At 41.8% G+C, this 27,234-nt stretch overlaps 2 long non-coding RNA genes across 2 annotated transcripts in view; one reads left to right on the top strand and one right to left on the bottom strand.

The window, feature by feature from the left end:
* LOC138942688 (uncharacterized) overlaps positions 1-3,842 on the bottom strand; it is a 31,750-nt gene extending 27,908 nt beyond the window's left edge. Inside the window, exon 1 of the long non-coding RNA XR_011448370.1 lies at positions 3,753-3,842. This is a non-coding gene — a long non-coding RNA (uncharacterized lncRNA). The remainder of the gene's footprint in view (positions 1-3,752) is intronic.
* LOC138942647 (uncharacterized) overlaps positions 1-27,234 on the top strand; it is a 273,249-nt gene that overhangs the window by 46,918 nt on the left and 199,097 nt on the right. The window lies entirely within an intron of this gene.

The raw sequence follows: 27,234 nt of genomic DNA, 5'->3' as shown, positions 1-27,234 counted from the left end.
ATGTTCTTTCAATAATAGATTTTCAGATCAATTTTTGGAGTCGATTCTTCCTCGAGGAAGGTCATCATCTTTCGCAAGTTTTCAACCTTTTTCTATTATATATATCTTTAATATTTATGTAATTAAACCTCAAGCTTAAAATTCTATTTAAATGAAATTAATCGAAGAGTGCAATTTTGTCAATCTTCTGACTCTGTAAAGTTCTTGCGGAAAGGCTTTTTTTCAATCGCTCAAATTGGGAAATAATTGACGCTTTGAAAAAATTATCTAATCTAACACAAAATATTTTCTCTCTCTCTCTCTCTCTCTCTCTCTCAACTTTTATATGTCTTACTTATTATTTCGAAATCCTTCGACATATTATTGTCAATCTAATCAATTTAAAAATGATTTTAATAAATTAATTTCTCACTGATCATGACTCAGTCCACTTCGCGTAGACGTAAACAACTAAGTGTATCAGAGACGAAAGCTGTATTACGAGATGAGATAAGAGAGAAAGAAGAGAGATGGTCGACGACTATCGCTCATCGGAAAGCTCCCTGGGGTGGCAAAGATACGTTGTAGGTCGTGCGAGTTTTGCGTTATCCCTGCGCATATGGACAGTGGGAGGGGAGCGGGGGGTGGGGGGGGGGTGGAAGAGGGTAGAAGAAGGGCCGAGAGAAAGGGACTACCGTTCCACCTTATCACCTACCAAATAATGGAGGCATATTGAATAGATAGCCAAACCTAACCGATATCTATCTGATCCCGGAGTCCCGGGGGGATATTAAGGAATCCGGCCCTTTTTTCCACGCACCCTCCGAGCAGGGTATACGCGACGCGTTTTTCCAACGGGAAGAAGTGTGTGTTCGAATAAATCCAAAGTCCTCGCACGTTTTCCTCCTCTCCAGCTTCCACGACAAGCCGAGAATCGCCGAGGGAAAACGCTCTTGCGTTCGCGATACAAACAAATTTTTCTGTCGCCGTGGAATCAATCCGCGACCAAGTACTTTCGAGCCACGAAAGTCGAGGTAACAGTGTAGAAAAATTAAATGTTATAAATCGCTTAAAAAAAAATGTAACGATAAGATCGATGACAAAAATATTCTAACATTATGCACGTTTTTTTTTTTTTTTTTTTAATCCGCGAAAGGCGAACGCACACAGCGGCAACACAAGGAAAATTCGTGCGCCTTCGTAGTAAGGGTATCGGATTCGTTGGAGGTGTGTTGAACAAATGATTGCGCAGCTACCGCCGCGGAAAAACCGCCTTGGGTTGGAAGTTCGGTTCGCCTATCGCCGCTGTCGTTGCTGCGTTTTCTCGCTTTTCCCCTCTACCGGTTGTCCGAGGGTTGTCGAACGAGCAAAGTTTACAGGCTACAAAGCACTCTCGGAGAAAGTGTCGAGAGCACAATCATCTCAAACTTCTCCACTTTCATCTCACGCTTCGCTTTCCTATAGACGAGACACGTGACGTTCGCGAGAAAAATCTTCAATCAAGGAATAATATTATTTCGCGTTTCTAAAAGAATATTATAATAATGCTAATGTGTTTTTATTCTTACGAAAATAAATTGGAGGTAATATATAAAAATTTTGAAAAACTCATGTATGTAATTCTAACTTACGTACAATATAATACTTGAAACGTCAGCGAGAACGGGAAAATCTAATCATCAAGATGCGACGCGATATGTCGGCGAGGAATTTCATGAGACGAGGACTCGGCAATCGGAATCGCGATCGCACGGTACGCATATTCGATGAAGCGATTCGCCACGAGGGTTCCCGGTCGCTTATATTAATTTGCGGCGGCAAATAAGGGTGCCGATTTCCCGAGTGTGGTCTCGTACGGGAGACTACGCTTTCTTGTCGCCGTCGCATTATTAAATACGATTTGCGCATTCCGTTCGCCGAGCACCGATCGAATAATACGCCCGAGATTTCGTCTCGAAAGGAAGGAAGAATCTCACTCGCGATTTCCCGATAGCAAGGATAGGGGTATAAAGTAGTACCCTCTAAGATTTCAGGAGCATTATTTACAAGTGAATCGCTTCTTCCCCAGCCATTTCTTTTATCGCGCTTTTAATTGTAGAATCACAAGTCGATAATAAAAACATACGATAGCGTGCGATTGAAATCACTTGTCTCGCTTACCTGACGCCTCCTTATGCGACACTTTATACGCTCCGGAACACCTCACTCGCTTTCTCGAAATAAATAAATCGCAGATGATCGCAGGTGATCGCGGAACGAGCGGAGAGACGCGCAAAAAATTCAGGCTCGACGCGAGCAAATCGCGCGCGTGTCGGCTACGGCAGCCTGTATCCGGGCACTGAAACCGCGGGACCGCGGCTGGTCGATCGCGGGTTGGTCCAAGGTGGAACGAGTTGTTCGTCTGCCAGCGAGCCGAGAAGAAAGACGAGCGCGAGAGTGGTTCCATTCTCGAAAGATGCGTAAGCCACACATACATAATCCTTCCGTCTTCGCTCTCGCAGAAGCGGCGGTTCCTATTCCCGGCCCCCGAATGAATAAGACAGGATACGTTAACGAGCTGTCATATTCTCACATTCATTCGTCGTTCGGATCGAATTATCAACGATCAAATATTTGAATCGGATGAAATCACCGAATTTCAAAATAGTCGGCAGTCTTCACTTTGAATTAGAAGCGGTCACGAGGTCAATTAATGATAATATATTTGATAGAGTGAGATATCTTAAAAATTTTGCCATTATTAGACGCTTATCGACACGCTGTGATTCTGAAATTTTGTTATTCTTTGATTTAAGCCGATTTTAAAATACTAAGCTAACGAGAGAAGGATGTACTAATCTTCGCTATTTAAGGTGCCTCTATTATTAAGTAATTTAATATACGTCAAGAGGAAAAGGGAAGTTATCGAAGTAGGTGATAAATTCAATATGAATATTTAGCGTTTATTAGCACATAATATGTGAAACAATCATCTTAGGCGAATTAAAGCAAATTAGACACGTCATTTCAAAGCAAAGATATAAAAATATGCACTTCTCCTTATACGTTACGATTCTCTTCAAATATTAATTCGATAATATAATTTTACACGATATATATGACGCCGGCGTGCTCGCGTCAAATCAATTAATCGATAATTATCCCAAGAAAAGATCCGAATAAACTAATATATTATTAAACATCCACTGTATCGAAAAAATGCTCGATAATAAAATATTCGCTCCTCAGTTTACTTTAATTCGCGCTGATATACGGATCGATATTATTCTGTCGTGCAAATATTTATATATTCATACGCATCGATCGGAAACCAGTCACGGTTCTCACGAAGGGACACGCATTTCGCGATCGCTCGTCTAACATGTCGGGCGAGAATCCTACATGACAGACGTACAGAAGAGATGATCGGGCTTTTCTTTTGCCCGTCGTACCGCGCATTAATTACACCCGCGGTTGCCTCGGAATACGATAGAGAGAAAAATCGTCGCAGCGAAATGGACCCATGGACAGCACAAAATATTTAAGTAATTGTATCATTGTGAAATATTTTTTATAAAATATTAATTAATACATTGTAAAAATATTCTATTGCGCATATTTTATTATAGATATTTTTTTTATAAGTATTTTAAAGTCAAACCTGAAATATTTTATACTATATGCGATATATATATATATATTATACAATTATACAATAATTTAGAAAAAGATCAACAATATATCCATGTATATTGAAAATAATATAAATGACACATAATTTATAAATTATTTACCGCATATCGTTGCTCGGTCCGTTGCCCGATGCTTTTCCGAATCTCCCTTTTTTTTTCATGTTTATCTTTTGCTGTTTTCTCCTGGCGCTTACACTCACTCGCGAAAGCACGATTAATCGTGATTAATTGTATACGCAATGATCGCGAGGCACTTTGCACGGCACTCCCGATCGCGCAATGAGCACTCGAGGTACTTTATTATAATATATTATAAGAAAGAGCGATACACACGCGATAAGTGTCATTTACTTGACGTTTATTATTAATATACTCGTATGTATTCATTGTAATAATGATGGCGAATTTTATTTTCATATTTGTCATAATCATGTTTAGAAAAAAAGTTCCACGATATATGAAGCGTTACATACCACTACTTTATTGTTATAGTGTCGGCATGCGAATAATAACGAGGCCGCGCGATCTGTAAACAATAGCGCCGGCAAGGCCGAACGACATTTTATCATTCACGCGACGACGCTCGAGCAGGAAGGTAGTCGTGTGAGATGCTCCGTCGAATTCTTTTCCTAAACGAGTATCGATAGATAATTTGTTATTATTAATATGATTAATAAATAATTAACTTCCATAAATAATAGCACGTATCATCTAACTACATATAAATCCTGAAGCGGGTATTTCGCGTTATTATTCATTCGATCAAATAAAAATCATAATAATAGAAATCAAAATTATAAATTATCATTTTTATTGCCTTCTTTACGAGCGATAATTATTTCTAATATAATATATTATATATATATGATGTACGCTTATTGTTAGAGTTAAATATATTTCGTTCGATGTTTTATCGTTCGACATTTCGATGACTTAAACTTAAGTATAATTCGGATTGAGAACGCACAATGAAACAATATCGAATAACAGAATCGTGTAATTAATATAACGGAAGAGTCCGTGATTAATCGTTCAGATTAATCGAGGCCGCGATTTGTAAACAATAGCGCCGGCAAGGCCGAACGACATTTTATCATTCGCGCGACGACGCTCGAGCAGGAAGGTAGTCGTGTGAGATGCTCCGTCGAATTATTTTTCTAAACGAGTATCGATAGATAATTTGTTATTATTAATATGATTAATAAATAATTAACTTCCATAAATACTAGCACGTATCATCTAACTACATATAAATCCTGAAGCGGGTATTTCGCGTTATTATTCATTCGATCAAATAAAAATCATAATAATAGAAATCAAAATTATAAATTATCATTTTTATTGCCTTCTTTACGAGCGATAATTATTTCTAATATAATATATTATATATATATGATGTACGCTTATTGTTAGAGTTAAATATATTTCGTTCGATGTTTTATCGTTCGACATTTCGATGACTTAAACTTAAGTATAATTCGGATTGAGAACGCACAATGAAACAATATCGAATAACAGAATCGTGTAATTAATATAACGGAAGAGTCCGTGATTAATCGTTCAATAAATAATTAATTTGTCATCTAAAATATTTCTATAATTTAAAATATTTCACGTATACACGTATGTTATAATACGTCAAATATGTCGGCAGCGGATTATCAATAACAATGGCATCCGGTCTTGCCGATGTAAACATTAGCGCGCTATTGTTTATATACGTGACTTTGTTATTATTCGCAACACTCGAGCAGTATAGTATAGTACGGAATGCTTCGTATATCGTTGAATTCTTTTCCAAAACGCGATCGTGACTAGTATCGAAATAAAATTCGCTATAATTGTTACAATTAATACATACGAGTGTATCGAGTATAGAGATAGCATTGTTGTCACGAATAATGCATCATTTTAGTCTTGTGTAAACGTTGAGCGAATCGTATTTTCGTATGTTGCTCTCTCTCTCTCTCTCTCTCTCTCTCTCTCTCTCTCTCTCTCTCTTACATTATAATAAAGAACGTATCTCGTGTGCTTGTTACGCGATCGGGAATGTCGTGCAAAGTGTCTGGCGATCGTTACGTATACAATTAATCATGATTAATCGTGCTTTCGCGAGTGATTGTTATTGCCAGAAGGAACCAGCAAAGGATAAATAAGAGAGGAAAAGGAGATTCGGGAAAGCATCGAGCAACGGTACGCAGTAAGTAATTTATATTTGTATTTACCATTTATATATATATATATTTTTTTTTTTCATTTCCTCGATTGTGTGATTTATTATCCAAAATTATCATATGATATAATGTATATATAAAATATTGCAGCTTTTAATTTCAAATATTTCAAATAATAAAAATTAAATATTTGTATATTAATTATTATTTTTACACGAGATTAAATATATTAATATTTCAATAAATACATTATACTTTGTTATAAAATATTCCATAATTGTGTAATTACTTAAATATTTTTCAAGTATATAAAAGTTAGATTTTCGTATCCATCATATTTTTCAAAAGTTTATATCTATTATAAATTATTTATTCCATTACTTTTTCAATGATGATTTTTGGATAATTGTAGAATTTACGGTATTCAATGTCGGATCGTCTTTAGAAAAAAGACAGACCCTTAATTGTTAAACGTCTTGTATAAAGACGAAGCTAAAAGAGAGTAGTTATTTGGACCGTTTCTTGTCGACGATTCCGAATATACGTGTGCAGGTATGCGCAAGCAATGAGAATACGAGAGATGAGAGCGAATACGTATTTGAGAGGGCCGGTGGGTTTTGCGAGAACGATTCGTCGTCGCTGTATCATCGTCTCCGTCTTCGTATAAATGAGACGCGCGCGTCCCCCGTCTTTGGTCACGGGGAATGTTATCGGGCTGTATCGCGCAACGGTTTTCATTACCATTCGTGCACGGTAGGCTCGCGGGCCGGCGGCGGCGGCGTCACCCTCCTGAAAAACACGATTTGATTTATTACGAACCGCATAGCCGACGTCGTCGCGTAATGTCGTGCGCGTTCGCCCTTTCTGCTTTTTAAACGCAAAGTATGCCCCCGGACAAGTGTACGAGACACTCGGCAATGTGCGTAGATCTTGTCTGGATGCTTTACACGACATATGTATTTTAAAGCACAGCTGACTGACAAACTCTTTTCTTTCTCAGAAAAATTTATGAGATTATTTATACGTGTATGGTACAGCGTAACGCGAGGAATACGTTCTACGTGTACGATACTTGTCGATTGTACAAAGTACGAAAATACACTGTTAAAAGCAAAATCTAACATTGATATAAAAATAAAATAATTTTTATTTTATTGTAAAACGGAACAGAAAAAATTTAACAAATTTTCTTCACGGCCATATCATTAGTGTAATTATTTTTAACTTATCGTATATAATTTCTTTATGTAATTTTTTTATTATATAATTCAAAGTATAATAAAATTTAAGTATAAAAATTAAAAATTTGATATTTATTTATCGTGTTATTTGCTGCTTTGTCGCGTTATAAAAAGGCCGAAGCATACGAAGGTTTATTGTATTAAATATATATATATATATATCTTTTTCAAATAAAAAAATTAAAATTAAAATATGTGCGTATACACGTGTAATTAAAATAATGTAACATTAAAAATTTATATATTAGATTTAAGTGAAAAAAAAAATATCACCAATTTTTTTTAATATAACGAAAGAAAAAAATTTGCATAATTTAGAGAAAGATTTCATATTATTTTAACGTTCTACTATATTTCCTCGATCGTCGTAAAAATATGTTTCACCCGAGGGCAGAAGCGTCGCGGTTACGTTTGTCTATTATTAGGAGGAATTTCCGATCGGGCAGATCGATCCCGCGAAGATTATCGATAAAATTAGGCCAGGTGAATCTCCTCGACCACCGTCGCTGATTGATGCGGACCATGCGGAGAGTTTAGCGCGTCGGAAGTGCCGATAATTTCAGCCCGGGTCCTGTCCACGTTATTAAATAACGATATCTGATACTCCTTTCGACGCGAAGCTGTTCAATCGACATACATTATCGGCCAGCCAAACACTCGTGTCCATTAATCATCGAATTAATGGAACAAAACTCGATGTTACGATATGAGCGTTTTGTACAAATGTAGCGTAATAATTGCGTCGGATAAAAAGATGTAACTCTTATGTGAACGATGTACGTACGGTCTTTTCTATAATATCGCGTCTCGTTATTTAAGCTCCATTCGTCGGTTTCCTTCGAGCAAGAGCCGCCAGCTTGTAACGTTCGCCGCGCGCGCCTTTCTCCCTGCAATTTAAGTACTTCCCTTGTATTCTGTATATCTACCCCGGATCTTACATAAGAATATAAATATGTAGCCGGACTGTGTTCGGAACGTTGCCAGCGGTTAGAGGATCGATTTCCTGGTAAACGTGAGTCGGGTTTTGCCAAACGCCTTCCTTTTTTATAATTTATTATGCGCCGTTATTTACTTATCGCGTTCCGATCGAGCTATCATTGTAATTCGACATCCGGCATTTTAATCTTAAACTTGGGTATTTTAACGAGACAAACAACTCCATAACGTACAATACGCAATCGTATATTAATTCGTTAATATTATATAAATTAATAATATACGCGTGATAAACGCGACGATTCATTTAACCATCTGATTGTTATCTATCGTTACATGCGCAAGATGATTTTAAATAAATTTTCTTTTGTTAGAAAATAGAAAAAAAGAAATAAAATAAAAATAAAATAAAAAAAATGAAAAAGATTCTGAATATTGGTTCTCGTTCACTCCGATGAAGATTGCGTTTAATGATTAAGCTGTTCGTCGAATATATATTGTATTTTCCAACAGAAGAGAGAGATGCTCTCAAGAGCATAGGGCAGAAGCGGAGCATCAACCCCGCTGTCGCTAACTCTTACATTTGTCACTCTGTTAATCCCTATTAGATCAGACCGGATTTCAAACCCGTTCTATCCCCCTCCCCCCCCTCCCCCCGGCTATGTGCTTTTGCGTGGCAAAGAGTAAGCTCGTTTGAAAAGTGAGCATACCCCGCGGGATCGTGTCGAACATTGGAGAGGAGAGAAAAGGAGGATGCGCGCGCGCGAGCGAGCGTGCGCTTACGTGTGTGCGTGGGGTGAAAGGGGAGACGAAGGGAGGGGAAAGGTACCCTCGGATCTCGCTTTTTAGTCGCGTCATAAAGTACGACTGAGGTTAAATCGATCTCTTGTGCCGGGGCAAAAATTCAGTCTCGTCGAATTTTCTCGCGCATTTGTTTTCTCATTAATTCGTCCCTGATACGATTTATTATATTCGAGTTTTTCGCTTGTTCTTTCGAAGAATAACAATTATTTTTCAATGTCGAGAGAAAAGAAGCGCTCTCTCTCTCTCTCTATATATATATATATATGAATCTGACAAAAGCGACGATCCGGTTCGAGTGGGTGATTAACAAGTTCTCCGCTCGGCGAACGCGAGTAAAAAGAAAAGAAAAGAAAAAAACAAAGTCTCGCTTCGTTTCTTCCCTCTTCGTCGTTTTCGGTTGGCCGCCGAGAAGGACGACGACAAGGCCGTCGACCCCTGATTGTTGAGTGCTGTCGAATGCTAACGCTGGAAAGCGTCCACGACGGCGTGCTTGGGTTAGTCCGTGTCCTTCGGCTTGTCCGTGCGAAACGGACAAGCTGCAGACGGACCAGCGACACGTTCTAATACCCATCGTGAGTTACTAATCCTTTAAACGGATTACCAATTAAACGTGTCGCCCCGCTTCGTAGGCCGTGATGTACAAGGGAACGCGATAGGGGAAGGGGAGAAGGGGAGAAAGGAGGCGAGCTAAGTTTGGAACCCGACTATCGCAACTCGTGGAGACGGGGCGAGGGGAAAAGGGCGAGAAAGAGGGTGCGGGGTGTGAGAGGGGTGAGGGGGTGGGTGGGGAAGGACGAGTTAGAATCGGCGCCGCTACACTTGCGAGGTGTTGTGTTCCGCAACGGGTGTTACGTTTCAAATCTCAACAGAGAGATCCGCTTAAGCGCGCGCGTATACAGCTGCCAAGCGTTGCATACCTCGCTGTCATGTCACAAAACTCGACACTGCCCATCAACGTCGTTATCATCTCCGTTACTCGCGCGACACGATCTCACTCTTTCGATCTAACTACGCATCTCGGTTGCCGCCATCTCTCTCTCTCTTTCTCTCTCTCTTGTCGGCGCTAACTTGTTACACGACAGTTTTTATTTTCGCGATGCGAGGTTTTCTCGTCTACGTAGTCTCTCGTACATACGTGTACGCGTATACACACCAACCAGCTCTCACAGTCCATCTGTCATTTATGATCAACTACCATCCTCCCGGGACGTCCTGGCAATGCCTCTCCGACTGAGGCTGAAAGCCATCCGTCCGGGGACGTGAGTTTGAATTCGCGAGTCATAGCGCGAGCGAGAGAAGGAGAGAGAGAGAGAGCCCTATTCCCGAGTTGTATCTGTTATCTTCTTAAAGCTGACTCTGCTGACTCGTATAAATTTATTTATGCCAGTCGATTTCTAAGAGACGGCATTGTGCGCGCGCGCATAAAAGAATATGCGCGGAAATATATAATCTCGTCGCGCAAGAAGAAAAATTCAACGCCGACGATCAGGCGCTGACGCGTGGTACGCGTCCGTATACAAATACCTGTTGGAGGTTTCGCCGAGATATAAAAGTTACCGTTGCGCGAAATGTCCGTGATCTCGCGAGATCGTGGCATTTACGTTCAAGTGGACGAGAACGCCTTTTCAATTTAAACGGCGAGCGCGGAATTGAAATGACGAAACGGAGGACGACGTCTCATCGTCATAGTCGAGATTTTTCTGAAGGGAGGGAAAAGTTTGTCATGGAAGGAAGGGAGAAGGAGAGAAGGGTAGTAGCCGGAGAGTAGTAGCCGGAGAGGATCGAGAATTACGCATCTCGACGATGCAACGTGAATGGATTCCACCGTGGAAAACATGTCAATCACTCTGATCCTTCCACCCTCTTTCCTCTCTTTTCCCCGACGCGTGCACACGCTCCGGTTGACATCGCTCTTGGCATCTGTTGCGGGAACCTATCGAGAGTCGGCTTTGTTAACGAGATACGCGCGTTACGCTTTGCCGTGTTACGAATAATACGTCGCCTGTATCCGCGCGATCATTCGAGTCGGAATTCCGCTGGAACTTGGGCGAATGACCTCCGAAAACGGTGGCAGCTCCGTCGAAGCCGCCGTTGACAATTCACACGCAGATGTAAACGTCGCGTAAACGCGCGCCTGGTGACGCGCGAAACGAAGGCGACGTGTAAGAGAGACGTCGAGATACGCTACGAAAAAAAAAAGTCATCCGGTACGAGCAATATGCCTTATCGTCGTCGCCAGACGACGTTTTCTCTCTCTCTCTCTCTCTCTCTCTCTTTTACTCCGCAGCAACGTTGGACGTTGTACGGTAATCGCGGTGACTCATCATACGTCGGCAATCAATCAACTAAGCTCGATCGGTCGTGAGATTGACGGAGTAAAACCGCACACGTGCCATTCGCGCGACAACGACGGCGGCGACGAGCGGCAGATTTCCAATAATGATACTTATCCGATGTATTTATTAGAGGTCTTATCGACAGCTGAACGAGACCACCGTCGTGAATCATAAATGAAATATTATTAATTATATGGCCTTTAATAAATTACTGAATTAGCATCGAGCGTGTTAAAGTATTATCCTTTATAAAAATCTCGCGATCGCACTTTCAAGATAGCGTTCTCGCCAATATTGGTTATCATTTTTGCATACAACGCACGAATATTAATATCTTTAATATGTGTTTTATATATATATATATATTATAAGTATATAATATATGTATACATATATATTATAATTTATATATATATATATATATGTATAAGATATTTAATACACGTGTGTATGTGCGTTTTTATAAGACACTAACATATTTATGAGAAATGTTTTCTTCCGATTATTTCGTTCCGTGACTCAACTTTCAAATTTGACTCGATTAAGAGAAGGAAGGGAGACGTATCAAAGTTTAGCGCATCGAGACGCATCTTGATGAGGAGGACGGAGTACATGGCGGCAATCGCCGTCGCGTAAGTCTCTGCTGGAAGCTCCTACGAGAATCGGAAGGTGATAGATGGTCCGATATTATCTTAAGCGACGAAGTCACGCACGCGGGCGAGCATCCGGTCGGCGCAAACGCCTGACGACGCGTAGGTGGCCGTTGTTGTCATCGTAGCACGGGAGGACGTTTGATTATCTCTTTGGCCTCTCTCGCTCTCGCCGAGGTGAGGCGAGCAGGTCGCCTTGTGAAAGAAGCGCTTAACGAACTGACGACGACATTATTGTCGTTGCCCGGACGAGCCCGGACGGATTCTGCCGACTACACCCGTTCCCTTTATCGGATGAAGCCAGAAGGCAGATCTCGCCCGTTTGCTCTCCTACTTCCTCCCCTTCATTCCCTGGCCTCCCTCTTCCCTCCCTTTTGTCCGTTAGCCTTTCCACCAACGATTTCCTCCATCGGTGTCCTTTCGTTCTCGTTCGCGCGGAAAGAAAAACCGTATAAGCGAGGGGAATTCTCTCGATTTGATTCTAATGCTTGGGGGGTTGGAGGGAGGGAGGGAGGGAGGGAGGGCTTTAATTAACTCGCTGCTATCTTTTTCTAGTACGTATTGGCATTTACGTGTATCAACGGCTTTAACCTGACTTGCAGTCGTCGTTCTTCCGAGACGTTGTCGGCAAAAGTCTCGTTATTCGTATACAATTTTTTCAAGGGCATCGATGTACGCGATAGATTTCAACCTCTTTGTATTCCTGCTCGAATTATTCAGATTTTATGTATCTTGTACTCTTCTCGTTATTAAAGATACGGTCGAGATTGCACGGTTACGTTGGTCGACAGATGTTTACGTCTAATATTTCGTGCAATTAATGTACTTATATACACATGGTGCGTTTTTATTGCGATCAATGATAATTATAATTAATAAGTAAAGTTAAACACGCAAACATCGCAAGTTATTAAATCCACTCGAGCGTCTATATCTTTATTTATTTATTTATATTCGTTGCGATCCTCTCGTGTCCGTTTCGACCAATTAATTTGCCACATACATAATTTCTCGCGAAAGTCGCCATAAAAGGATATCTCGATAGGATCATCGGATTCTATTCAGGCACATGCGTACCCTCGTATATGTGTGTATACCATATATGTATGTATCGCGAGTCAGCACGTGACGAGACGAGCGTGACAATACTACCGTCGTCGAGGTCTATCTACTACCATCTTTTTCCCTTTTGGATTCATTAAAGACTTTTATCGGGAGAAGACAGGAGCGTCTATGTACCAATTCACTTAACGTAACCAATCTAAAAATGCTCATCAGCAATTTAAAACGACGAGGGCTCCTGAAAGGACAACTATGAAGGACGGGACGGAAGGGTGTAGTCGATGAGATGGTCGGAGAAGCTCGAGAGGGAAAAGAGACTTTCGCGCGGATCCTTCAAAACGAGAGCGGAAGGGGTGGGAGGGGGGAGCGGGGGCGGCGGCGGCGGCGGTCGGTGGTGAACCGCCTCTACCGCGGTGGCGAAGCGACTGTCTTGATGCGGCGAGGAATAAGAATGGAGAGCAAAAGGAAATACAAAAGGATCTTGCGTGAAATCTAACAAAATTCTCTCTCAACACACCGTTGTAACTGATAACATGTATCGAGATGTATTTACTTTGCTAATAATCTTTCTCTCTACACTACATTATTATATATAGGAGTAATGTATTCAGACTTTTGGTTTTTTTCGTAGATTTTAAGAAATAATATTATAACTTTTTTACAGTTTAAAATAAGAAGTTATTGCAAATTTAACAACAAAATAGGCCAAATATTGAAATATTTAAAAAAAATAAGTATATTATAAAAATATTTTCTTGGTAAAATTTTGAAAAAATTAAAATTTATTTTAAGTTGAATAAATCTTAAAAATATTAAATTGAAATAATTAATAAGGACATTAAAAATGTAATCGAATAAAATTAAAGAAATTTTTAGAAAATTAATAAAATTATATTTCGAGATATTAATTGTAATAAGCTTTTAGATTTGAATGAAATTTATATAATTCAGAAATATTTTTATTAATTTATGAAAATGATATATTATGTAAAGAGAAAGAGAAAATAAATAAAAAATATTGTTTTTTTTTTTTTTTTTTTTTTATTTTATTCTATTAAATTCTCGCTAAGCATCTGTTGGAAAATTGTTGGCTTCGGGCCCCGAAAGAACTATCGTCCGTTCCTGCGAAAGGCGGGAGGCGTGAAAGAGAGAGAGAGAGAGAGAGAGAGAGAGAGAGAGAGAGAGAGAGAGAGAGAGAGAGAGAGAGAGAGAGAGAGAGAGAGAGAGAGAGAGAGAGAGAGATCCATTTACGGAATGCTCATCGACCGTCGTGGGCTTTTTTCCGGATGTAGGGTGTATTCCACCCTCCACCCCGGTAGCCGAACCGGCGAGTCGAGCGAGAAAAGGGGAAGGGGTGCTTTTGGAGAACGCGCGAAGGCGGATTACTCTGATTCGTTTTGGCTTGCAGATTTCGCCTATTCCAACCGTCCCCCGTGCCCATCAGCGTCCGTACCGGTGATTCGCTACGCGCGATGGGGTGAGAATCTTGAGGAACGGGGACGAAAAGAGATGAAAGCGTGCTGCAGGATGATGGTTGCCGGCATTGCGATAACAGTGAATAAAATTCTTCTCGATTTCGAGGCGCGAAAGTAACGTACGCGGGCCACTTTGTCAGCGTATTGAAGAAGAAGGATCGTTGGAATTCTTCCTGAGAAAATTTGCCTCTCTATGGAATAATCATTCGTTGCAAAGATCAAAACCGGGTAATTATTTTAGACGTTTGCCAAGAATGGAAAGACGGGGGTTTATAAATGCTGAACGAAACAAAAACCGCATAGCCGGAGAGTGGAGACGGAATTAATAATTTCGTACGAACGAATTCATGAATAGGCACTCCGGTGCCGTGATCAAGACGCAAGTGTCATTCGTCACGGCGATAACAGGGAGATAAGGCCATTGTCGGGTCTGCGGTTATCGGTTTTCCAAAGAGATGATGGGAGGGCGACGGGGTAACGCCTCCGCGCAGACGTAAATCATGGTGTTTGCATAAAATATTAATAAGTGACACGAGTCAATCCGGGATTAGATACAAGGGAAGTTGCGAGAAGGGGGTCTCCTACGATATTCGCGCGCGCCACTTTATCTATCTCTATTTTATTTTGTTTGCGCTGGCTTTTCCCACACGAAGGGTCGATCACCGTCTCGTTCTCCTCGTTGTCGTTCGCGATACTCTCTTCGACAAATAGTAATAATGCGAATCGACACGTGACGTCCCGTTGTCGCTACAACGGCAAACACTACGCTCGGGGGAAGAGAGAGAATAAGTTCCTCTCCGAGAGATCGTTTGGTGAGACCAAGGAGATATATCGTCTTCCGTTATTTTCTCGACAGATCTCGATTGTAGATCGTTTAAGGTTTAAGGAATCTCGAACGAATTAATTTAAGATATTACCTTGAAATGAACAGCGACGTGTTATATTATGAAGAGAGAAACTCTTTTAACGAAAGAGTGACGTCCCGATTGAGAAGCGGCTTTCGCGATGACGCGTGTAGGATAATTGCAAACGGCTGTATCAGTGACCCACACTCCGTTCGACACGTGTCGCCCCGTGCGCTCCTTGTTCTTATCTGGCGACTGCTTTACAGCGCGTCGAGAGACACTCTCGGGTTGTATGTATTACTCGTAATAATATATTCTTATAACCTGACGTTTATACATATATATATATACATACACACACACACACACACACACACACACACACACACACACACACACACATATATATATATACGCATATACGGATCTCCCCCTCTTAGATGGCGGATAAAGAGACGGAGAGGAAGCGAGAGAGCGTGCTGCTGCAGCACACGCGTTTGTCAATGTTTGCCGGTGTCGACACCCACCTACTTATGCAAATCATTTAATTTAACCCCACCGCCGCGTATCCCGAGAGAGATTGTATCTCGAAACCTATTCGTATTCATTGCCTCGAACGGCGGGGAACGCCACCGCTCGACCCACAGCAGCCATACGATCGCGTTTCTCTTGTCCCGACGCTGCTTCTCGCCGACCTTTATATCGACGTAAAGTCTTGCGCCTCGCGTGCGTTACCCGCGTCGTTGCATCCGAAGAAATATCCGCAAAAATTGTGATGTATATGTACCTCTCTATCTACCTTACCTATCTGTGATTCAACCGCGCGACCGTAACATGTACATATATACATACGTTACGCCGGTTTACGACGTGACCGAAGAGAGAGCCGCCTCGTTCTCTGATTTTTATTACAATGTATATACTCTCGTATTTGTTGTTTACGCGAGAGGCGTCCTCGGGTTAACGAAGGAAAATATTATCTTCATTTTATAACTTGGCACGCTCACCGCGAGAAATCAAAATCGGATCGTACGGCGATAATTAAATGCTAATTTATCGCTCGTTTGTTGTTCTAATCCCGTATTTATTGCTACCAATTAGCAAGAAATTGATAAAATTAAAGATCCCAGTGCTGACTTAACATTTCTGAAAAATATTTATAGGCTGTCGTAAAAACACGAATGTATCAGAATTAATTAATTAAATGCTCAAGGATACTGAAAGTAGATTTCAAAAATATTAAGTAAATTCGAAAGATAATTGAAAACGTTCGAAAAATATCCATGTCGCTACAAAAGTAAATCAAGCTAATATGTAATTGATTACTCGCTCCTTCAATTTTGTAAGAGTTGAAGTATGTTTAAAAAATGAGTAGTTTTTTTATTTTTCATCTATATTAAGATGCTTCCTCTGAGTTAATTTTTCGATAAATATCGTTCTTATTAAAAGATATAGATTATAAATAAACAAAAAAATTTTGGTTTATAATAATTATAAAAAAATTGAATTTTTTTAGATGAGCATGGAAGACTTTGAAGCAGGATACGCGATTGATTGAGTCCTTATTCAAATTAAGTATTAATTAAAATACTAGTTAGCTCTTGCTCTCTCCATTAAATATGTTAACGTTAAGTCAAAATCAAATTTTTTTAAAGAAATTTCCGGATGCTAAAATTTAGAATCAAGCGAAAAGTTAGATTTTAATATCGATTCGCATATAGTTAAATATAAACACGCGCGCAAGACCGAGAGAGAGAGAGACGACATATTGCATACAATGAAAGGATGTGCAAATTAATTTAGTGTCCCTAGTTTCCCCCATTTCTAATAAACATTTTAAATTTAAATATTTAAATTTGAATATCTCTCTTAAAATAATATTAATGTTTATAAAATGCCACGTGGGAAATGACAGAATGTTCAACTTTTTTCAAAAAAAGTACGTAATGGGTAATTCTTCTTGTATTTCAAGTAGAACAAAATTCTATCAAAAATTTTATCATCAAAATGACTTTATTCGGCTGTTAGTATACAAAAGTGCAATGAGACATGAAACATGTAAAAGTGTAGTGTCAAAAATTTGTTACGCGATAGAAACTTTAATCCAATGAGTTTAACTAATTACATTTTCGTCGACTTCAAAAATTTTTTTCTCGTTGAAATTAGACAGCCGTCCGAAAAAAGACGCAGAGCCATTAAAGACAAAACGGGAACTATTTCTAGAATTGAAATTGGATTCTTCTATTAACAAATAAAATGCATTTTTTGTTTATAAAAAAGCATCGAAATTAATTTGTCATATACGTACACGAGAACGATATAGGTATACGGTATATCGAATAAATGTGGTGACCGAACGTGCGGTAGCGAGCGATACGATTTCATTATCGCGGCGGCGATTGGAAATCGGGAGTCAACGATTACGATTGGCCGGCGATCGTGTTCGGCGCGTCCAACGGCCGGCTCGTGAACATCATGGAATGACGTATCGGTCGTGCGGTCGTTTTAACCGTTTTAAACGGCCCGGCGGAAAACGAGTGTCGGGCAGCCACGCCGAAAGCCGTGTACATACACTCGTGACCGAAGGCCGGACGGATGCTGCGAACGATATGATATCGATTCCAATTCGAGCCCCCGCTGAATCGAGCCGCTGAAGAGAGCTCGCGCGCGCGCGCGAGGGGCTTTGGCGGGACACTGCTGAATTAGTAGTATTGTTAATGCAGTAATCGAGTGCTTCATCGTTGGATGATCCCGGGCGTACGGGGTAAAGTGTCACCGCCACGCCGGATGATGAGAGATGGCCGTGTGTCGGTTTGTATGTGTGTACCAGTGTGATACAACGTGTTATCATTCGGCTAGCGTGTATATTGATGTTGGATAGGAAAAATTTCGTCGCAGATGTGCCGATCGTTCCATCGATGGAAATTCGCCGGGTATTTAAACGCGAGCATACGTTGATGAATTTCCCGATATGATAACGTGCCGTGTGATTTGCACCAAGATTCAATGACGTGAGAATATTTATTTAATTTCTGGAATTTATTTAATTTTTTTACGAAAAATTATATTCCTATAAAAAATGTCTGGACGTATGTACGTTTGTACGTAATATTGTATATTGTACAACTTTCGCAATTTTTGAGATATCGGGCTACATTTTTTTTTTTTAAATGGATAGAGTATGATTTTTTATAAAAATTTTTAATTTGTGAGAAATGTTTGTACACGTTGCAACTTTTGCAAATCTTGAAATAGCGGGTTAAATTTTTTTACTTCTTTATCTTCAAGCTTCCTCCATGAGGAAGCAAAAATTGAAGAATCCGCATGCTTGAAGGAGCTTAAATTTTGTGAAATAAAATGATGAGGAAGCAATGTGGAAGCTTCTAATTTGCACAATTCAGCTTGTTTTTATCGCTTCTGTCCTTTTTCAAATGCACACGGATTCTCATTTCTCTCTCATCTTTATTAACTAATTATTATTTCACTTATATTCTACTGCAATCATTTATTTCTCAATTTTTTCTTGTTCTCGGAGAATCTACTCTAAAAAGTTAATATAACGCATCTCTCTCTTTTTTCTACAAGCGCGATAAAAATTTTTGTTTTAACGGCTGTACTCATAATTTGCGTTAGAGAACGAAATAGAAGCGAGAGTTCCATAAACGTTCGCGCGTGCATTCATGTAGACGACGCGCGCTCGCCGTTTGTCGCCACAGCCGACGTTCATTTGTTTTTTTCCAACAAAATGAAAAAAAGAGCCGGCACAGTGTTCCTCCCCTCTTGCATACACACATTGCATTGGCGTGACTCGTGCCGACGACGAATGAAAGCGAATACAAAAGCCCCAGCGGAGCGCGCGCGATTTTTCCTCTATTAAAAAGATCATTCGACTTTGCGAATTAGAAATACCGTTCTTCGGGAAAAGTCACGCTTTACGCACGTGAAACGTGTTTGTTTATAAATTCGAACCCCCGTCAAAATTTGTTATCTCTATCTCTGCTCTATGTATATAACGATTTTTTATAAAAATTGCATAATAAAGTAGGGCGATAGAGCAGTCGTGCAAAATTTGAAACCGTTATTATTCGTTCGATGCACAAGCTTCGATAATTCGCGACCTCGCATCCCGAAGACGATTTCGCTCAGTACGCCGTATAATATATCGCCAACTACAGTTTACGGAGAGCGAGCGAAATGTACAAACGGCCGCTCGTGTATTCGTGTACCCGACGTGTACCCGCCGTTTGTCGTCACGGTCGGACGTTCATTCGTTTTTCCGGACCGAATGAAAAAGCCGGGCGGCGGCGCGCGTAGCGATTTACGCGCACAACTGTACGTGCGTGGGTGGCGTCGCGACGCGACGCGACGCCCGGCGTCGCGCGAACGAGCGAATGAGCGGGCGGCGGCGTCGCGTCTAGCCCGTTTGTCAAAACTCTTTATTGCCGTTCTCCGGGCGCTGTATTCAAAGCGAGGATTCGAATGTACACCGGTCGGAAAAGTGCACCGCTTCAGTTTTATATATATATATATATAAACGCGCGCGCGCGCGCGCGGTTCGAGTTTTATGATTACCCGCGGCCGCGAGAAAATATGCGACAGGACATGGACGTCGACACGTTCATGTTTCGCCCGTTGCTGCCCGACTCTCACCGACTCTCCGAACAGCGCGATCCGGCCAGGTTTGTCGGTCCCCGAAGAGATACGCGTCAAAAACGGCCGTAGTGTTGTGAATGATTTTATATATTTTTTTTTTTTTTTTTGGTAACTCGCCCGCGTCTTGTTTCTCCCGATTTCCGTGTCCGCTTTTCGGTTGGAAATTTACGCGCGAAACAAGGCGAGGGGTATAGCGATAATTCGGAATTCCTCGTTATCCGACGCGATGATATTTAATCATGAAACGCGAGCGGGACAGCGCGAAACGCTATATTTCCCGAGCGAAGCTCGCTCCTTCCTCGTCATGCTGTTCATTTAGCACTGGCATTTAGGTTTTTGCCTGAATACAGAATGTACTGCCGTGTATACGTATAAGTATACATTTCGCGTATTTTCATGAATAAAAACGCGAATAAGAATACGAGTAGGAAGTATTAGCCGGAATAAAATGGCCGTAATACTATGTTGAACATACTCGGAGGTTGTGGAGAAATTTCCTTTCTATATAACACTCCGATGTTACGAGTCGTAGTAAATTTCCCTATTTTTTTTTTCCACCTGGCTTTCTTGCCCCGGGCAAGCATCTAGTTATAACTTTGCCACAGTTAAATGTTTCGAATAATTAATGAACAACGTCTCTCGTATAAAAAAAAAAAAAAATTATCGTTAAAGCACGTCATTATAATCATTTGTATAACTAAGAGTCTGGGGAATTATATTTTTTTGTTACATAAATTTCATTTCGGAATAAGATTGTTCTTAGAGTCCCATTAGCGGTGTAAAGGTAACGCAAATTAGCAGACAATGCGACAAGGAGAAAAAATATTGTTACAATACAAAAGACGAAAGAGGCTCGTGTAAGCCTAAGTGTTGCCATTCCGTAATAAAATGATTTCTTTGTCCTCTCTCTCTCTCTCTCTCTCTCTCTCGCTTATGCGAGTATATGTAACTTTTGTGACAAGGAAATCCTGCACGCCCCTTAGGCGCTCCCGCGTGTTCGTTTGTGTACATAATACATATGTATGCATTGAAAGGATTTGGACAAGAACTCGTGTGTCCTTTCAAGGAAAGGGGGGAACGTCTGGGTCTTGAATAGTAGAACGGGAAAGTAGACTGACACCTCGCCAAGCATGACGTGTCTTTGAATCTAAAGACACGTCGGTTTGCCTCGAATCGTTTTCGCTGTTATCGCGATGAAAAATTCATTTTAAAACAGCGAAGAAATTTATATATTTATATACATATATTACATAAGTTTTTTGCTCCTTCAAATTTAATATTAATTATATATATTTATATCTGTATAAATGATATCTATACACAAAGCGCTCTTCGCAGCCATCTCTCTCATTTAATGACTCGTAGTTTCTTTTGATACGTGAATCTTGATCCGATTCATTCCATTCACTCGCCATTACCGTACTCGATCTCGCCGTGGCACATGTGGCATCATAATTTTAACGAGATATCGTGGGAGAGAGAGTTGAAAGCTGTAAAGGAGGACAATCAACGGTCATCCAGACACAGCATCGACGTATCCGATTGTATAACGCCTGTTACGACACGCGCTGCGACACCAAAAATGCATAGAGCAAGAACGCTTAGCCGAATGAATACACGATGCGCATTCTCTGCCGCACACAGGGGTCGACACAATGGGCATGAAATCCGAAAAAGGGGGAGATTGCGGATAATTGGCTGGAGCCGTTTGCGTAGCGTCAAATCGCGAGGTCAATCCGCTCGCATTGCGAACTCGGCCCCCTCTCCCCAGCTCCCTCACCCCCTCGTCCACGCGCGCACCACCCCCAGACCACTTTTCACAGGTCCTATCGGCGAAGAGAATGAAAATGGAGATCCAGCCGGATATATATGGATAACAACGCGGTCATTCGCGCTCGCGTCTCCGCGTCGCTGTACGATTGTACACGTGCTTTTGTGTACACGTTTGGCGAAAAGCCATTTTTTCTTCTTTCTTCTTTTCTTTCGGAGAGGAAAAAAGAGACAGAGCCGACCGGGGGGGGGGGGGAGGGGGGGAGGCCGGTCATTGTTAGATTTTATTCGAACGTATATCGGGATTTATCTGGACTCCGGACTCGTACAATGCGAGGACAGAAAATAGAATTTCGATTACGATCTCGCGCGTAACAGGACGAGCCCTTCGCTATATACAATGCGCGTACAATGCCGATAAAGCGTAGTACGACATGCATTTTCGCGCGGTCGAGATTCCATCGTCGATCCGGTCCAAGAATTTCGTGCGCGGTCACGTAAACGGGTTTGTTTTTCATATACGGGGCGCGGTGCGCACGTTGCGCGCATTATTTATGAGATTACCGGAGATTACGGGAAACGTGATACTGATATCAATGCGGCTCGTACCCAAGACCGATTGCTGTGTCGTGCGTTAAACGTTTATGCACTTACCGTTGCATCGGTGATGTATCATTCTCCTGCGAATTTCGCTTCAAGTTACAAATACTCTGCTCGTCTTTAATTATTTGCCGGACATTTTTATGCGATTTCGTTCGCGAAATGAATGCGTTCGCCTTTCGTTTTTATGCGTCCCCGAGTATACTTTATTCCGCGTGTCACGCTGCCTGCCTGTCTCTCTCTCTCTCTCTCTCTCTCTCTCTCTCTCTCTCTCTCTCTCTCTCTCTCTCTCTCTCTCTCTTTCTCGTCTATCACGCGTGTCTATTATGCGTCCATAGAGCCGCGAGAAAGATACACACCGGGGGCCCCGGGCTAATCCGGCGTGCTCTTAGGGTGGATTCGTCGCGCGGTATCGCCACTCCGATAAATAAATCAACTCGTAAGCAGCCACCATTAGGGTCCTGCGGCGTGTACGCGACTCACACCCCAGGCACGCCGTCCTTCTTGCCCCCCCCCCCCTCTTCCTGCATGTGCTATCTCCGGGGGCACTCTTTGAATATGTCGCGGCTAGTCGAATGCACGCCTTTCGACGTATCTGCCGCGGCTTGACATTATTCGTTTACGCGCTCGTAAAAATGAGACCAGGAAAAAACACGCGTTTTCTTTCTTTCTTTTTCTTTTACAGCAGCGATCATTGATTGAATCGCGACATAACGGATAGCGTTGAACACACACGAATAATGTCGAGGAATTATATAAAGGAGCAAAAAAAAAAAAATGGTATCACAGATCCATCCGTGTAGGAAAATGATTCGAAATTGTGAAAATAATGAAGATACATGCATAATTTTTGCATATTCTTTACTCCAAGATATCTCGTATAATAAAATAACGAGAATTGCATATTATGAAGAGGAATTAAAAGAGAGAAGAGAGAGTCGTTGGAAAAAAAATTTCTATTTTAAAAGAGAAATTCCTAGAGGAAATTCCCTTTCTACGCGAAGAAATATCCTTTTCTTCGAGAAGAGAAGATTTTGGGACGGTTCGAGCAGAATAATCCCCGTCACCGTGCCCGTCTACCGTCGTCGACAAGGGTGGAAAAAGTGGATAACACCGCTGGAAGCCGGGCCCGGGCTAAGATGATGAATCTAGCGCGGAAGCACTTATGACGTACGGACTCGGAAAAGCTTGGTAGGGTGACTCGCGTCGCACCCGGCAGCTTTGTTTTCCGCATCAGTGGCACCACCCCCGCCCCGCCCCGCCCCGGCTTGGATTACCCGGGGTGATCAGCTATGAAATTAACTCGCTCTCCCTCGCGCGCGCGGTTCTCCATCACTTCCTCACTCCGATTCCCACTGCCGTCTTTAAAAGAACCGCGTAAAATTCCACTCGCGCTACGATGGAGAACAGTACTTACGTTTTACGACGACATTCAACTTGGATAAACTTGACGATTGTCATGAAATAAGAGGCGTCAGGTTAATAACAACTTTCACATTTTGCGCACGGGATATACTCGTTATACATATATAAATTCGATTTACATTTTACACCCTCCCCCGAATGCTCGATCTATACAGGCTGTGTTTGCTTTTGTTATCCCGCTATATGTTCCGACCGAGTCAGTTATTTTCAATGACGCTTTATATCGCAACCAGCAGCATTGTACCTTTAAGCAAACAACGTCATGAACGCAAGGAGCATTCTCAGCGTTCTCGAATGGCGTTGAATGGACGCTTAATTTACCGAACATATCGAGCATACATGAAAAATATCACCGCGTTAGAGTCGTGATCTGGCTGGATCGGCCGTGGATCATCCCATCGCGCCGGCTGATAGGGAAAAGGCCGCGTCATTCTCGGGGGAGGCGAGAGAGGCCTCCTCGATCATCCAGCACGTCGGCTGTATAAATATCTTCTTCCTGCCTATAAAAGATACCCGTAATTACGGCGCTTTCGAGCAGAAACACGTCCGGCATTTCTGCGTAGTCGATACGTCGCAACGATGCGATATTCGGGGGGAGAGAAAAGGGGACGGAGGGTGGGATTGAGTTAGCTAGCGGCTGTTTTGCCATCGTACTCTCTCTCTCTCCGTAGAGTCGCGATTGCGGTACTCGGTGAGATCCGCGGATCAGAGTCCCGGGCACGTTCGCGGTGAAAAAAAAAAAAAAAGAGTGAGAGAGAGAGAGAGAGAGAAGCAGATATAATGATCCGTTTTTAAAAAACTCATGACGTGGTCGAGATTACACCAAACATCTGTCCCGAGCGACATGTTTTCGCGCTCCTGCGGTCGAATTTATTATGTCGAAATGAATCATGTATGCATCACGGCACACGATCCCTCTCTACATATTTCAATATTTATCGGATATATACAAAAATTTGCAGCGATACGAACGAAATATAGCGCGGAGCTTTAGACAGTATTAGGTATTTTTCTTTATAATATATAGAGGACTTTTGTCCGTTTATAAATCTGTTTATGCCAGTTCTCGAGATATCTATCGTATAATGATATGTCCTACGGCTGTGTTAGAATAGAACGACGAGCTTATTCGGCGCGAGAGTCGCGAGAATCCGTCGTCTATATATCCGCGCAGCTGCCATCCCGGAGTTCGTATTATGCGAACACCATCTGCATCTTTTTCGTGCGAATGTATGAATGCCGGATACACACGTCACACGTACCTACCTACCTACCTTACGTGACACCGACGTCAAAAGTTTTCGACAGAGCCGCTCGCGGCTCTCAGACACGCCCGGCGAATGTCGTTTCAACGGGATCGTCGCGCAATTTGGGAAACTTCTTTAGAATCCCCTCTCTCCGAGAGGCAATTGCGCAAACTTTCCGATACCTCCGAAAGCCAATCTTGGGGTTTTGGGAAAGCGGCAACTTCTAAACTGCTGCTTTTTCAGAATCTTATACTCCTCTATCTCTCGCTTTTCGTCTTATTTGTAATATAAACTTTCAACAAGTTGACTGTCTTTGCTGTCATCGATCCACTTTATCGTGATCTCTATATGAATTTCTCGTATCGATCCTACGGGTTAGGAAAGTGCTAGAGTCGAAAAGATCGATGTAATCAACATAACATTTGCAATTTGCTATTTTCCTGTATTATTTTGTCGAAAGCACTTCTCTTCGCTTCTACGCGAAGAGGCTTTATTTCCGTGCATTTGCTTAAGTCACATACGATTCGTCCTTGATCCGGCACTTACCCAACTGAACGCACGCAGTTCTTGCTCATTTTCCTAGGCTAGGCTTGCAAGTGGCTCAACGGCGAGAGAGGGGGAGAGAGAGGTTACTTACGACGCGACGCAGGTAAGTAGCGATGTAAGTGGTTGTAGACAACCCGGGGCCCGGGCGTCATAAGCAGCAGCCGCTGCCTAATGAAACTACAAATCTCCTCGCCCTTTAGGCACCACCTGTTCTTAGACGGAGCCGACAACGCCCGCTCTCCCGCAACATATCCCGGTTGTGTGCGACACACGTTGCTTATGAGATTCAAGATTATTGCCCCCCGCGTCAGTTCGCTGACACGCTCGTGTCTCGGAGAGCGTTTTCCCGACTCGACACGTCGAGTAATTGCGCGCGATTAATGTCGGCGTCGAATTTACACCGAAATCTCAAGACAGAGGAGATTAAACACTGCTACGATATTCTGAGACTTATCATTCGCGAAATTGAAATATCTGTCGAACAATTGAGTGGGAAAACTGAGAAATAAGAGCCGAGGTATTATTGTTAAATTTTAGCAATTTAATAATAATAATAATAAGTTTTTTCATCCATTTTCAGTATAGGATAAAAATAATTGCAATTTTAAAACTTGACATACACCATATTTATTGTTGTAGTCAAATTGTATATTAAATTAATTTACATTTGTCGAAGTAACATTTGTCAATACTTGAAGAACTGAGATTAGATTGTCCGCTCTCGTTATGCAAGATTGCAATTGGCTCTAAAAGGAAGTGACATTACAAAAGTATATATTCATTATATACGATGTAATCTAGTCGTATATCGGATAGATCTTTTTTTTTATTTTTAATTAAAAGTAGATACTTGTTTTAGAAATAATTTCTTCAATTATTCTCACGCGCAATTCAACACGTCCTTCTCTCTTTTCATCGTTCGCTAAAACGGGTACGGTGCGCATATATCGTTTCGCCTGGAAATTCGTTCGGGAGCGATTTTACGTAGCCATCGCGGTTCTATCGGCAGGGTCCGATGGCGCTCGAGTCGTTGTAAAACAATTATACGGTGTCGTCCGGGCGCGCAATCGATATTTCATCAATTCCATTGTCATTGCCGGGCAATCCCGCGTGTCATGATTATTGTTTGCAGGCCGCGTGTACAATGAAAGCGCCCGCTATTGCCACCGGTGTACGGAAGAGCAGCGCGCCGGGTACAGGGGCGGCTCTGGTGGAAAACCGAGGGAGGGGATCTGATAAACTGCGCCCATTATCAACCGACGATTTCGTACTTTTCACAAACACGTTCGTTCCGCGCCTATTCATCCTCTTTCTCTATATCGCCGTCCCTTTTTCTCCTCGCTCCTCTATCTTCCTCTTTCTCTCTCTCTGCTCCCTTCTTCCTCTAACTTTCTCGTCTATGAACGCGTTGTTTCCCTCGCACTCGCGCGGACACATTGATGTTTCATCGGGCGTTCCGGCGATCCATAAATAAATGCGCTTGTTACCTACCTACACACGGCGGACTCACTCGTAAAGCGAATATTCTACACGCTCGACATTAATACGCATTAACATCGGAACGTTGGGTGGGCGTTGTTGATGTACCGTCGGAAATCACCGAGCCGAGCTTGTTAATTCGTTCGACGTGTCACAGCCAGCGTCGGGGCATTCAACGATAAAAATTACGTCGCGTTGTTTTCGTTTTTTTTTTTCTTTTTTTTTATCATTCCGGCGATTCTTCCCGCGACGAAACCAGCGACAACGGACGCGACCGTAGAACTGTACTGTGACGGAGGGGAAAGTCGATGGCTCGTAAAATGATTAATTGGATGAGTCGT

Source organism: Polyergus mexicanus, unplaced genomic scaffold (assembly GCF_030449975.1).
Source record: "Polyergus mexicanus isolate NDT 795.1 unplaced genomic scaffold, iyPolMexi1.0 SCAF_23, whole genome shotgun sequence".
NCBI lineage: Eukaryota > Metazoa > Arthropoda > Insecta > Hymenoptera > Formicidae > Polyergus > Polyergus mexicanus.
The sequence above is the reverse complement of the archived record's forward strand: the minus strand, read 5'-3'. Positions and strand labels throughout refer to the sequence as shown.